The sequence below is a fragment of the Erythrolamprus reginae genome, chromosome Z (assembly GCF_031021105.1).
Source record: "Erythrolamprus reginae isolate rEryReg1 chromosome Z, rEryReg1.hap1, whole genome shotgun sequence".
NCBI classification, from domain to species: Eukaryota; Metazoa; Chordata; class Lepidosauria; order Squamata; family Dipsadidae; genus Erythrolamprus; species Erythrolamprus reginae.
In genome coordinates this window covers 39,358,083-39,371,506 of record NC_091963.1, presented here as the reverse complement: position 1 = coordinate 39,371,506, position 13,424 = coordinate 39,358,083, and positions in this window count along the sequence as shown.

Below are 13,424 nucleotides of genomic sequence, written 5' to 3'. Positions count from 1 at the left end.
GTAGCAGGCAGGACGGAGTGGAACACAGTTCCACCAGCGGAAATGAAGCTGTGTGCCCAGCTCCAGCTGACTATCCCCCCCCCCTTCCATCCTCCTCCTCTTTCTCAGAAAGCAGCAGGGAGACCAGCACCGGCAGGAGTTGCAGGGGGCCCTTTTCCTCCTGCCTCTTTTCTCAGCAGCTGATCAGCACCCATTTGCCTAGCTACCCAGCCTGAGGCAGGGGGCGATCCAGGAAGGAGAGTGCGGGAAACGTGAAGCAAATTGTCACCCCAGAGAGCGACACTGATGAGGTTGTAAGTCGAGGACTTAACAGTTCACTTGAATGATGATAATCGTTCAAGCCACTCCCACCTGGTCACATGGCCGGCAAGCCACTCCTACCCAGTCACATGACTATCAAGCCACACCCACAAAATAAGCCACACTCATAGTGTGGCAGTAAAAACTTTGGCTGCCCATTACTGGATACAACCAACCTATAAATTCCTATTCTTATATACACCCACAATAATTTAATTATTAAAAAATGCATACTTTCTGACTTTATATAAGCCCTTAATTTATAATTAAGCCTGTAACTTACTACCATACATGCCTGCATTCTGCTTTTTACATGATTTTATTTCTGATCTATTATTCTTCTTGTCTCTTTGTTCCCCAGAAACTTATTTTTTAAAATTTAATTTGATTATTCATTCCAAATTTATATGACATATATCTCATATTACAAGTTGGTATTTCCATTTAATGAATTTGTTACATGATTAATCCATAGGTATTGACTGCCATTCATGGTCATTGCTAGTTGAGACTTTCACATTATGGTCTTGAAATAATATAAAGTAGATACAAGCTAGTCTAACCCATTCTTATGCCATATCAGCATACTCTGCTAAGACTAAGGTCTTATCTTTATAACTTCACATAAAACTTTAACATAATGACTTGATGCTTATAGCCAATTTAACTAATAACTTCCTGCCTTTCTCAGTCAAGTTATTATAGTGAAATCCTTATATTGGAGAAATCACCTTCTTGCTAAAATAGTAGCATATTATAATTTCACCATTACAGTTTGTAAGAAAGGTTTTTCACTTCCATAGAGGTGAAGAAATATCAAGTTTTCCATGTAACATGCTGAGTTATTGTAATTTTTTCAAATAACTAGACAAATGCATACAATATTGGCAGGCATGTGGTGGTCATTTTTCCATTGAGTGAGGTGAGTTAAATTTTGTTTCAGTAAAATCTCTTCATTAGTTCAGAAATTAGGATTCTGATTAGATTATTTTTTTCTGGTTGGTCAGCTGAAGTTGATCATTAATAGGCTTGTGGCTATGTCCTCAGCAATGTGAGGTTGATAGCTCAGCAATTTGAGGTTGATAGCCTGGGGGTAACTATGATAGTGATCACAGTTACCTGCTGGCTTCAGGTTGACTATGGAAGGATTGAGAAGTAAAAGCAGACTGATGTGAGGGTAAGCTAAGTTATTATGTTTTTATTTTGATTTTTCAAAACTATCTTTCCTTCCTTCCTTCCTTCCTTCCTTCCTTCCTTCCTTCCTTCCTTCCTTCCTTCCTTCCTTCCTCCCTCCCTCCCTCCCTCCCTACCTACCCTTACATTTCCAACTCTTTCAGTTTGTCTGCTTTGAAGTTTCTAACTCTGATGTAGGATCCAGCTGTACTTAATACGTTGTCTCACTGCAGAATAAAATGGACACCCAAGTAGGCCAAGGACTACAGAAATAAAAGTTTGCTCTGATAGCAATTATTTTAAGAATGAGGACTGTTTTGCTCTGTCTTTTTGAAAATTCTGATATATACTTGGAGCTAAGCTAGCATTATAGAAACATAGAAGACTGACAGCAGAAAAAGACCTCATGGTCCATCTAGTCTGCCCTTATACTATTTCCCGTATTTTATCTTAGGATGGATATATGTTTATACCAGGCATGTTTAAATTCAGTTACTGTGGATTTACCAAACACGTCTGCTGGAAGTTTGTTCCAAGGATCTACTACTCTTTCAGTAAAATAATATTTTCTCACGTTGCTTTTGATCTTTCCCCCAACTAACTTCAGATTGTGCCATATATTATCCTCTTCATTTCTTATATCTTGGACTATGTATTGTGGCTCTAAATTCCAGCCTCAACTGTTATATTACTGTTATATGCAGATTTGTCTTACACATGAAAAGTGATGATAAAGTGCCATATATTTTAAACATTAAAGTAACTCTTTGAGCCCTTTGAAATGGAAGAAATTAGATGCACAACAATATTTAGTCTTCTTTGCATCAAATGAAGTTAAAAACCACTCTATTTCCAGTTTTGTCTCTAAAAATCAGTCCTAGACAAATAACAATGATTATATTGCATGTGTTCATGTGTGTGCATTAGACTGACAAGTGAATATACCAAATAAGCTTCAAGCAGTTTCCTTCTGGGCTGTTTGTATACTTCTTTAAGATAGACAAATGTTGCCAAAACTGGCAGTCTCCCCTTGGCACCTTCCAGTGTAGTAACAGCAAAAATGTTACTATTCACAAAACAAACTCCACACATCTCAAACTGATATTGTATAACTCAGCACATTCCCAACAGCATGTGGAACTGAGAGGTGTTGTATATTGTGCTGTGGATGTGTAGACACACTGTCTCTTTTCCTTGTTCCTCTCCCTCTTCCAAAAGAGATTTGACATATCTTGCAACTTGCTTTGAATATTTTTTAATTTGACTTTTGATGACAACTTAGCATAAGTAAAGCACAAATCACACACTTGTTGAGAATCAGGATGCTTCAACCGAGGTTCCAAAAGAAACTCAAAGGTCCATAAGAGTAGCCTTGTATCTTGGATGAAATGTTCAAATCTTCTCCAAGAATTGTTATCAAAATATAATTTTAAGAGTGAAATTATTGAATCAGTTAAGTTTAACATGAATAGTTCAAATGTATAAAATTCAATTAAATCAAACTTTTTTTCCATCCTTACTTGTTTGTTTTTCTTGGTCATACCTATTCCTGACATTATTTAAATGTAGAGTATAGTCCAGTGATGGTGAACCTTTTTGAGACCAAGTGCCCATACCACAAACCAACATCCATGTATTTATCTCTGAGTGCCAATAGGGCAAATTACCATATTTTTCAGACTACAAGACACACCAAGATTGTGAAGAGTTAAGTAAAAAAAAAACTTTTGTCCCCCCTGCCCCAACCTCAGAAGCACTTTGCAGGCCTCTCATTTGTTCTCATTTCTCTCTCACACTCTCTCCCTTTCATTTCTGTTTTTCTCTTCCCTCTCCCTCTCTTTTTCCTTCTCTCCCCTTCTCTCTCTCAATTTGTTTTTTTTTCTCTCCCTCGTTCTTTCCCTCCATTGTTTTCTAATTTTTCTCCTTTTCTCTCTCTCACATTCCCACCTTCTCTTACTTCACCCCTCTCTCTCTGCCTCCATCTCTCTATTTGCCTTTCTCTGTCTTGGCTTCCTCCCAAGGGGACCGCAGGGATGGTGGGCGCAGTCTCCCTGTGCCTCTTACTTCCCAGGCCAAGTGGGGGCTTGGTCTCCAGAGGCTGTGGCACCACCACCAAGAAAAGAGAGCGACTGGAGGACCAGCACAGGTGGACGTCGTACCCAGAGCTAAGAACGGGAGAAGCCCAGAAGAAGCTGAAGCTGCAGCAGTGGCTATCTTGGTGTGGAAAACCAGATAGGGAATGGCAGCTGAAACCTGACCACTACCATCAATCTCAGTGAAATCAGCCACAACGCCAAGCAAGCTGCCGCCTGCCTGGTTTGCGCCCCTTGGCCCCTGCTGACTCAGATCCATAGTGGGTCTGACATGGGCAAGTAGGGGCTGGGGGACGCAAGCTGGGCAGGTAGCAGCTTGCTTGGTGCGCAGCCAATTCCACTGCGATTGGCAGCACCTGGGGTGGAGAGGTTTTGGACACTATTCCCAGTCCAGCTTTCCACCCCAAAATAGTCGCTGCTGCAGCTTCAGCAGCCACACAGAGTGGCTGCCAGGAAGAAGGGGCGCAGGAGCAGGGTGCTGCTTGGTGGTGCACAGGGGATAATGCTGCAGCAGTGGAGATCTTGAGCACAGAGAGCTGGATCAGAAGTGGCAGCTGAAACCTCTGCACCCCATGCCCTGCCAATCCCAATGGAATTGACCATGTCACCAAGAAAACTGCTGCCCATCTGGCTTGTGCCCCCTCCGTCCCCTGCTGACTAACAGCCATAATGCGGCTGGTACAGGATTGACTGCATGTGGGTGCATCGGGATTGGCTGCACACAGGCACAGAGGTTTCAGCCGCCGCTTCTGACCCGGCTCTCTGTGCTCAAGATAGGCATTGCTATGGCTGTGCAGTAGCTAAAGCTGCAGCAGCAGCTATCTTGGAGTGGAAAGTCGAATCAAGACCAAAGGCCAAAACTTTTGCACCCCACGTGCTGCCAATCCTGGTTGCTAAGGATGCTAATAATGACAAACTGGATGTGCCTTTTTCCAAACTTCCGGTTTGTTCGTTGAGTGATTTCTTTTTGCCTCTAGAGCTTCAGGGAGCTTCCCTGAAGGGTGCGGAAGACGAAAGCCCTTTTTCAAGGCCAAAAGTCAGCTGGCCAATGCGCATGCGCACTGGAGCTGAAACCTGGCAAAGTGTTGCATGCCCTCTGATGTGGCTCCACGTGCCACCTGTGGCATGCATACCATAGGTTTACCATCACGGGTATAGTCCTTATTGTCTTTAAAAGTTATTCATCCCTTATTATTTTTTTCATGGGTTACTGCTTTTTTTAAACTGCCTGCACCCAGTCAGAAATGATAGAAGATGTGCAGACATTCCTCATAATTTTGACTGGCAGGTAACAGAGCCAAATCAGCCAATTTTCTTCAATAAAATTGTATATAGTTGACGTGCTGGTGGACATGCCCAAAAGCTAAAGAGCATAGTTCCCTCTAAGCTGAGCAGTGAGCAATCGCTCACTTAAAAATCATCATCAACTCAGAGTTTTCCAAACCTGCCCAGAAGCCGAGAGGGAAAGAGTGAGAGGGAAGGAGAGAGAGAGGAAGAGAGGAAGAGAGAAACAGATAGAAAAAAGAGAGGAAGGAAAAGAAAAAGAAAAAGAATGGGAGTAAGGAAGAGAGAAAGAAAATCAAAATCTAGTTTGAAACTAGCTCAACTATTTAAGTGGCATTTTGATATTGATAGAGTTGCCCTATTATGAGCTCACTGTTATAGACACACAGTACAGTACTGTATTTTATTTTGAAATTCTCTGAGGCAAAATAGGGTGGGCTTTTTAGTTTGTTTGTTTGTTTGTTTGTTTGTTTGTTTGTTTGTTTATTTATTTATTTATTTATTTATTTATTTATTTATTTATTTATTTATTTATTTATTATTTCTGTGCCGCCCAGTCCAGAAGGGACTGCCGCTCAGACACTATACTTTTCCGCCCACCCCCCCAAAAAATTAGAGAGAACACTGCTAAAGAGTATTGGAACATAATAGAAAAATGGCTGAGAGAAATAACTCAATTAGATATTAAGAAAGCACCAGAATTTTTTCTATTGGGCATATCAAATTATAAATACAAAAAAGATATATATTATTTAATAGTTCATATATTAGTAGCAGCTAGGTTAGTTTTTGCACAAAAATGGAAAGATAGTGAGATTCCAAAAGAAACAGATATTCTTAAGAAGATTTTAGACTGTGCCGAATTAGATATGATGACGAGACGGTTAAATAATCAAGAAGAATCAGAATTTTATGATATCTGGCAGAAAGTATATATCTGGTGGGAAACAAGGAATAAGAGATAAGCGTGTTGTTATATTATTTTGCATATTTGAATTTAGTATTAGAATTGTATGGTAATTATTAGTATAAATATAAATCTCTTTCATCTCTTTCCCCCCCCTTTTTTTCTCTTTGTTTTTTCATAAAACCTTTTTCTTTTTCATATATATCTTTATAAATTTTGATACAGACTTAGATTTACATTAAGATTGATATTTCTATTTTATATAACAGTATGTATTTTACAGATAAACTTTTTTACTTTTATATGAAGACTTCTACTTTGAGCGGAGCAACTGTAGCTCCATTAAGTGTTTTATGTTTTGTTTGTTGTGTTTGTTAACCAATAAAATATATTTTTTTAAAAAGAAAAGATAAACTTTTGTCTAAGAGACAAATATTATATTGTAGCATAAGCTGATATGTTGCTATGGCATGTGTTACTACTACTCTTCCTTGATAAACGTGAATGCAAAAAATGCAGATGAGAACCATGTGATTTATTAAGGGAACCTTAAAGCAAAACCAGCAGAAAAATCCTTCCAGTTTAGTCCTCCAGTCTCTACTAATCTATTCAAGTTTTACTTGTGGTTTTAATGCTTAATAGCATAGCTCATCATGAAACTTCTGGTTTAATTAGAGATCTGTAAGGAATGGATTCACTGGAGAGAAAACTCCTGTGCTCACTCCACCCACTAATTATCTGCCCTTTCTCTGACACAAATATTTAATAGTAGGAGTTATATTCTTGGAGGGAGGAAAAATAAGTACCTTTGATAAAATAGAACATAAAAAGAAACTGGTGAAAACATTTTTAGTTGGACTATATTAATCTGTGAACCAGAAGGATAAATAAAAAGAATTGCATAAAATGTATGCTGCCCATTCTCTAAAATCATAATATGAACGTCTGTTTATCAAACACGAGATCTTATGTTGAGAAACAACTGGATCTGTAGTTTCAACCTGGTTTATGTTTCAGCTAATGAGTTAAGCACTGATTGAACTCTTAATGGGGCTCTTAAACACCCAGAAACTAATTACTGCATATATCACAAATATAAAACAATTTTAAAAATTCTGCTTTGAACAATAAATACAGGTGGTCCTTGACTTATAACAGTTTGCTTAAAGTTACAACGGCACTGAAAAAAAAAGGGACAATTGTTCTCAATTTATGATCATTGCACATTTCCATGGTCACATTTTGATAAATAGAATAGATAGAATAGAATTCTTTATTGGTGAAATGTGGTTTGGCACACAAGGAATTTGTCTTTGGTGCATATGCTCTCAGTGTACATAAAAAAATATATACATTTGTCAAGAATCGTGAGGTACAATACTTAATGATTGTCATAGGGTACAAATAAGCAAGCAGGAAAAAATCCATATTAATACAAATCATAAGAATACAAGCAACAAGTTACATCATAAAAGCCGGGATGGCGCAGCAGGTAGAGTGCTGTACTGCAGGTCACAGAAGGTCACAGAAGCTGACTGTAGATCTGTCGGTCAAATCTCATCACCGGTTCAAGGTTGACTCAGCCTTCCATCCTTCTGAGGTGGGTAAAATGAGGACCTAGATTGTGGGGGCAATATGCTGGTTCTGTTAAAAAGTGCTATTGCTAACATGTTGTAAGCTGCCCTGAGTCTAAGGAGAAGGGCATTCGTTGTATGGCCATAGCATGGCGTTTTGGGCCGGCCGAAGCACAGCAAGATCAGTCATTGGGACACAGCTGTCTTTGGGCCATTGGGTAAAAGTCATCTGGATTGGATGAAGAGGCCTGCGTTGGGAGGGGCTCCTCCCTTTGCTCCTGGGTGGGTGCCACAATGTGGTTGCGCCCAGGTGGTTGGTCTTGCACCTTGGGGGCAATGAACTTTGTGTTCTAGGTGGCCTGGCAGTGATCTGTCAGGCCCGCAAGGACCTGTGGGTTCTTCATCTTGCTTGGCCGACAATGCAAGTGATCTGGTCTGAAATCCTTCCACGGATTTTTGGAGGGACGCCATCTCCCCCAAGGCCATTTATAGGGCTAGATGTAAGGTTAATAAGGTCATTGGCAAGTTTGTTAGAGAATTAGGTGGTGTAGTTATTCCCCATCCCACTATTACAGTTGATCAGCCATGGATTTATCGTGCAACGCCATTCACCTGTCAGAACAGGGGAACGCCATCTTTTTACAGGACCTGCAGAGGTCCCTACGTGAGCTGGTGCAGGTAGGGGGGAGTCAGGGGGCCAAGATAGAGATCTGCTCCCCCTCCTTGGCAGGTTAGGGGCGGAAATTGGGAGGTGGTTAGCAACTCGTGTTCTCCTTTGGGCATCTTTGGGGATGATTGGCAGACTCTCTCCAAGAGCTCATGGTGTCATAAGCCGCCTGAGCGATTGGGGAGAGGTTGCCTCTGGGTCTCGCCTCACCCAATTGCCTGTTTGGGATTGGACGGCGAGACCTCTCACATGCGTGGCATGGATTGGATACAGGAGAGGGCGTGGTCCCCTTCATCTGGATCAGCAAGGAGCTACACACATAGTTGTCCAGGAATTTTATTGACATCATTTCTGCCCCAAAATTCTTAGTTGATCTCTGCAGGTCGCAGTTTTATTGTTTGATTAAATAAAGTTATATTTATTTAATAAAAGTGACTCAATTAAAATCCAGCTCTGTAACCACGTTTTTACTTCGCTTCTGGCGCAAAGCAATCTGGGGAACAAGTCAAAAACAATGAACTAAACTTTTCTTATTTTGGTTATTGTTTATTACAGTTTAAGTGCACTATGGCAAATGTTAGGAACCAAAAATAGATGAAAAAGATATAACATACTTCTTCCTGAGGAAAAAAATATTGAAGACATTGAAAACAAGTACAACTTAGCAACATTCATGCAGTATTTTTGAGGATTTGGAAATCTGAAGTCATTCTAAAGACAGGTAGGCACCATTATTTTCAGTATTCGTTTTATTAGAGAAAAAGTGATTCTCTCAACAATGCACCCTTCCTTATGTATTTATTTATTTAACAATATTAATTGACTGCCTGAATCATTGAGAATTTGTGTGATCTATAAATATGCATATACGCAAGCCTGCTGTCTATTTGGCATTAAAAAGAAAGATGTGAATCTGCATGAGATGGGAAGATGAATATATGATTTGATAGCCAAAATGACATATGCTTGATGATGCAATAATACAAATGTTAGGACATCTGACTCAAGATGCAGCTTTTGCATGATTACATAATCATTCTCTCTCTCTCTTTTACATACAAACACACACACACACACAGAAAGAGAGAGCGCACGCGCACGAGAGAGAACATGACCCTTTATCTCCTGCAATCCCAATATATGATGGCGATGTAAAGAATCCCATTTTGATAATGGCTGAGACAAAATTTCATAGTTTTTTTTTAAACTATTTTAAAAAATAGTTTTATGCAAGTTTTATTAGTGAGAAAACCCTCATTAATATGTAGATCAGCGTTCCCAATGTGGGGCCCATGCCCCACAGGGGGCTATTTGATTTTTAATGGGGACAATTGGAACCTTGTTTAAACCCATTTAATGGCCTTCTAGGCTTGCTCCACATGAGTAGGAGTTACTTTTTGAATAATAAGTATTATATGTCATGGGAGGGGAGGATATCAGGATTTTAGATATGCTTAGGTGGGGCATGGCCAAAAAAGGGTTGGGAACTACTGATGTAGATACAGTTTATTATTTATTTATTTGTTGGTTGCTTTATCCGTGCTACTTCAATTATGATACACTCTTCTGGATTAAATAATGTTGCACACAATACATGGACTGCAAGACCTAGTTAGGCAAGAAAATTAAAAACTTATTTAAAAAGTAACAGATGAATCTAATTAATACAAACCATTCACTATACTACTACATCAAATTATCTTTACTTTCACAACAAATTTTTTTTAAAAATTAAATTCTTTCTGGGAATTTCCCGTATTTTTCAGTGTATAAGATGCACCAGTGTATAAGACGCATCTAGATTTTAGAGGAGGAAAACAAGGAAAAAAGTATTCTGAATCAAATGGTGTAGTATTATATTGTTTAATAAAATACTAATGTAGTATAATACTTTGTACAACCATGTATACTTTTTAAAACCATGTACACTTTTAAAAACCATGTTCACTTTTTACAAACTACAAACTTGACAGCTTCAAAACTTGTGGGCTTCAACTCCCAGAATTCCTCCACCAGTCATGCTAGCTCAGAAATGGGAGTTGAAGTCCAAAAGCCTTAAACTTGCCAGGTTTGAAGTCCTTTGCACCCCTAACCCCTAACCAACAGCTTCAAGGCTTGTGGACTTCAACTCCCAGAATTCCTCTGCTGCGAGGATCCACCTCCGAGAGAGACTTGCCACATTGCCAAATCACAAAGGCCTGGCTCTGCATCTCCGAAGGGCCATGGAGCTCATCCACTTCTCCCAGCTCCAGCTGAAAACTTGACTGCGGTGCTTCTCTGTCGCCCACCACTTTACGCACCTTTCACCCCAAATGACCCTCAATTCCTCCCCCCTCCCCCACCTCTGTTGCCCGTCCTTGCCTGCCACAGGTACCCTGTTCTCCTTCCCCCTGCCTCACAGACACTTTCCTTCACTGCCATCCCCACCCCGATCAGGATCTTCTCCAAAGCCCACAGCAGGAACATATTCTTCATTTTTCCCCTTCATACATGAGGGAGCACTGGAAGTGAGGGGAAAGGGGGGGGGAGAGAAGAGGACAAGCTGTGGTGTCCATTTCAGTAGCTAGAACCAACCTTTTTTTACTCCAGGTCACATATGACCCGGAAGACTACAGGTGTTCAAAATATATATATTTTTAATTTCATTATGTTCAGAAATGTTCAAATTAGTATGCCAATGCCAAAGATGGTCAAAAAATTCTGATTTGGCAGGCTATTCTATCTATAAATTGAAAAAAGTGCACACAGATGTGCGGGGAAGGCCCTTTTCTGAGCAAAATAAGCAAATAAGCATCAATTTTTTCCAGTTAATTTTCATTGTGTTCAGAAATGTTCAAATTAGTATTTCAATGCCAAAGATGTCAAAAAGGTAAGATTTTGCAGCCCAATTTAGATGAAAATGAACAAAATTTCACATAAACAAGGGGGTGGACTTTTCTGAGCAAAATAAACAAATAAGCATTAATTTTTTCATTTCAATTTTCATATCATTGTGTTCAGAAATGTTCAAATTAGTATATTAGTGAAAAAAGTATTCAAAAAGACCATTCCAATAGCTAGAACCAACTCTTTTATACGCCGGGTCTAAAAGGACACGGAGGGTAGCATTGGTAACTTTTTTTGCCCAGAAAAAACTATACAACACCCCCCCCCCAAAAAAAAAAAACCCCACCACCCTTAGAAAGAACCCCTCAAATGGGAATAAGTCATGGAATTTCAAGTTTCAGATATGCAGGGAAATTTTTTACAGGGTCTCAAACTTCATTTTGGGTCCTTTTAGACCCGAGGAGAATACCAGGGTTAAACCTTAATTTCATTCCACATATTTATCAACTCATCTTCATAAAAATTAAAACATATTAATTTAAATGTGTTGCAATCTTCCTATTTCATTTTTACTTCATAGCACTTAACTTATCTACTTTAATTCATTTCATTTGAAAATTCATGCTCTTCACAATTTACATTTGCTTATACTAAGACATGATTTCCCACATGATATGTGGACAAAAGGTGGTGGACAAGAAAATGGAAACACCTTGAAAAATCATCAAAATATCTTTTAATAAGGTGTTGGTCCACCTTTTGCGGCAAATACAGCCTCAATTCTCCGAGGTATTGATTCATACAAATTGTGAATTGTTTCCAAAGGAATTTTATCCCATTCTTCAGTTAAAGCACCCTCCAGTTCTTTTAGAGATGATGGTGGTGGAAATCGACTTCTTACTTGAATCTCTAAAATCAACCATAAATGCTCAATAATGTTGAGGTCTGGTGATTCTGGTGGCCAGATGAGATGCTGAACTTCATTAGAATGTTCCTCGTTCCATTCTTTAACAATTCTTGCTCTATGGATTGGTGCATTATCATCTTGAAAGATGGCATCCCCCTCTGGAAACAGTTCTTGAACCATAGGATGAATTTGGTTGGCCAATATTCCTAAATAGTGATGACTGTTAATTCTTCCATGAAGGGAAATCATTGGCCCTGCAGATTTCCAAGAAATAGCACTCCAGTTCATCACTGAACCTTCACCATGTTTGACGGTTGGGAGAAGGCAGTCTGGATGAAATGATTATTTTGGCTGTCTCCAAACGTAAACATGGTCGGAGGTCGGAAAAAGGGTAAACAATGATTTGTCAGAGAAAATCACATTTTGCCACTGTTCAAGGGACCATTTCTGGTGGTTTCTATACCACTCTAAATGCTTTGAAACATTTGTCTTTGAGAGCAGAGGTTTTCTAATTGCAGCTCTTCCATGGAATCCAGATTTGTGAAGCTCCCTTCGAACAGTTTTTGTGGAAACTGGGTTCTGCACGTGTCTATTGAGCTCTGCAGTGATTTTAGGAACTGTGGTCTTGTGATCCGCTGTAACAATTCACTTTAGAGTCCGATGATGTCTCTCAGATAACTTTGACTTTTGACCAGACCTGTGCTTGGCTAAGGACATTTTCCCTTCTCTTTTAAAAGCAGTCATCACTTTTGAGACATTAACTCTTGAAACGCCAAACATTTGGGCACTTTCTGTTACACTAGTGCCTGCCATTCGAGCACCAACAATTTGGCCTCTTTGAAAGTCTGAGAGGTCTGCCATTTCTAGAAGGTTATAACAATTTCCTTAAATTTCTGTAAAAAAAGGTAGTTTAAAAAACATCAAATAACGGATTTTTTTTAAAAAAACATTAAAATATGTCAAGTTTTGATTGATTTGAACATGTTCAAACATTATGATACCAAAAAGTCAAGTGTTTCCAGTTTTTTTGTCCACCCCATATCTATAGCTTTTTAATAATACCAACTTTAATTGTACTTGTGTATACTATACTCTAGTAACAACAAAGACAATGCTAATTAGTGGCTGTGGGTTTTGCCTCCCAGGGACAATTCCATCTGTCTGTCCATCACCCTGGGTGGGGAATCATTGACCCCCTCAAAGAGGGTCCGCAACTTGGGTGTCCTCCTCGATCCACAGCTCATGTTAGAGAAACATCTTTCAGCTGTGGCGAGGGGGGCATTTGCCCAGGTTCGCCTGATACACCAGTTGTGGCCCTACTTGGACCGGGAGTCACTGCTCACAGTCACTCATGCCCTCATCACCTCGAGGCTCGACTACTGTAATGCTCTCTACATGGGGCTACCTTTGAAGAGTGTTTGGAAAATTCAGATCATGCAGAATGCAGCTGCGAGAACAATCATGGGCTTCACTAGGTATGCCCATGTCACATCAACACTCCGCAGTCTGCATTGGTTGCTGATCAATTTCTGGTCACAATTCACAGTGTTGGTTATGACCTATAAAGCCCTTCATGGCATCGGACCAGAATATCTATTGGACCGCCTTCTGCCGCACGAATCCCAGTGACCAGTTAGGTCCCACAGAGTTGGCCTTCTCCGGGTCCCGTCGACTAAACAATGTTGTTTGGTGG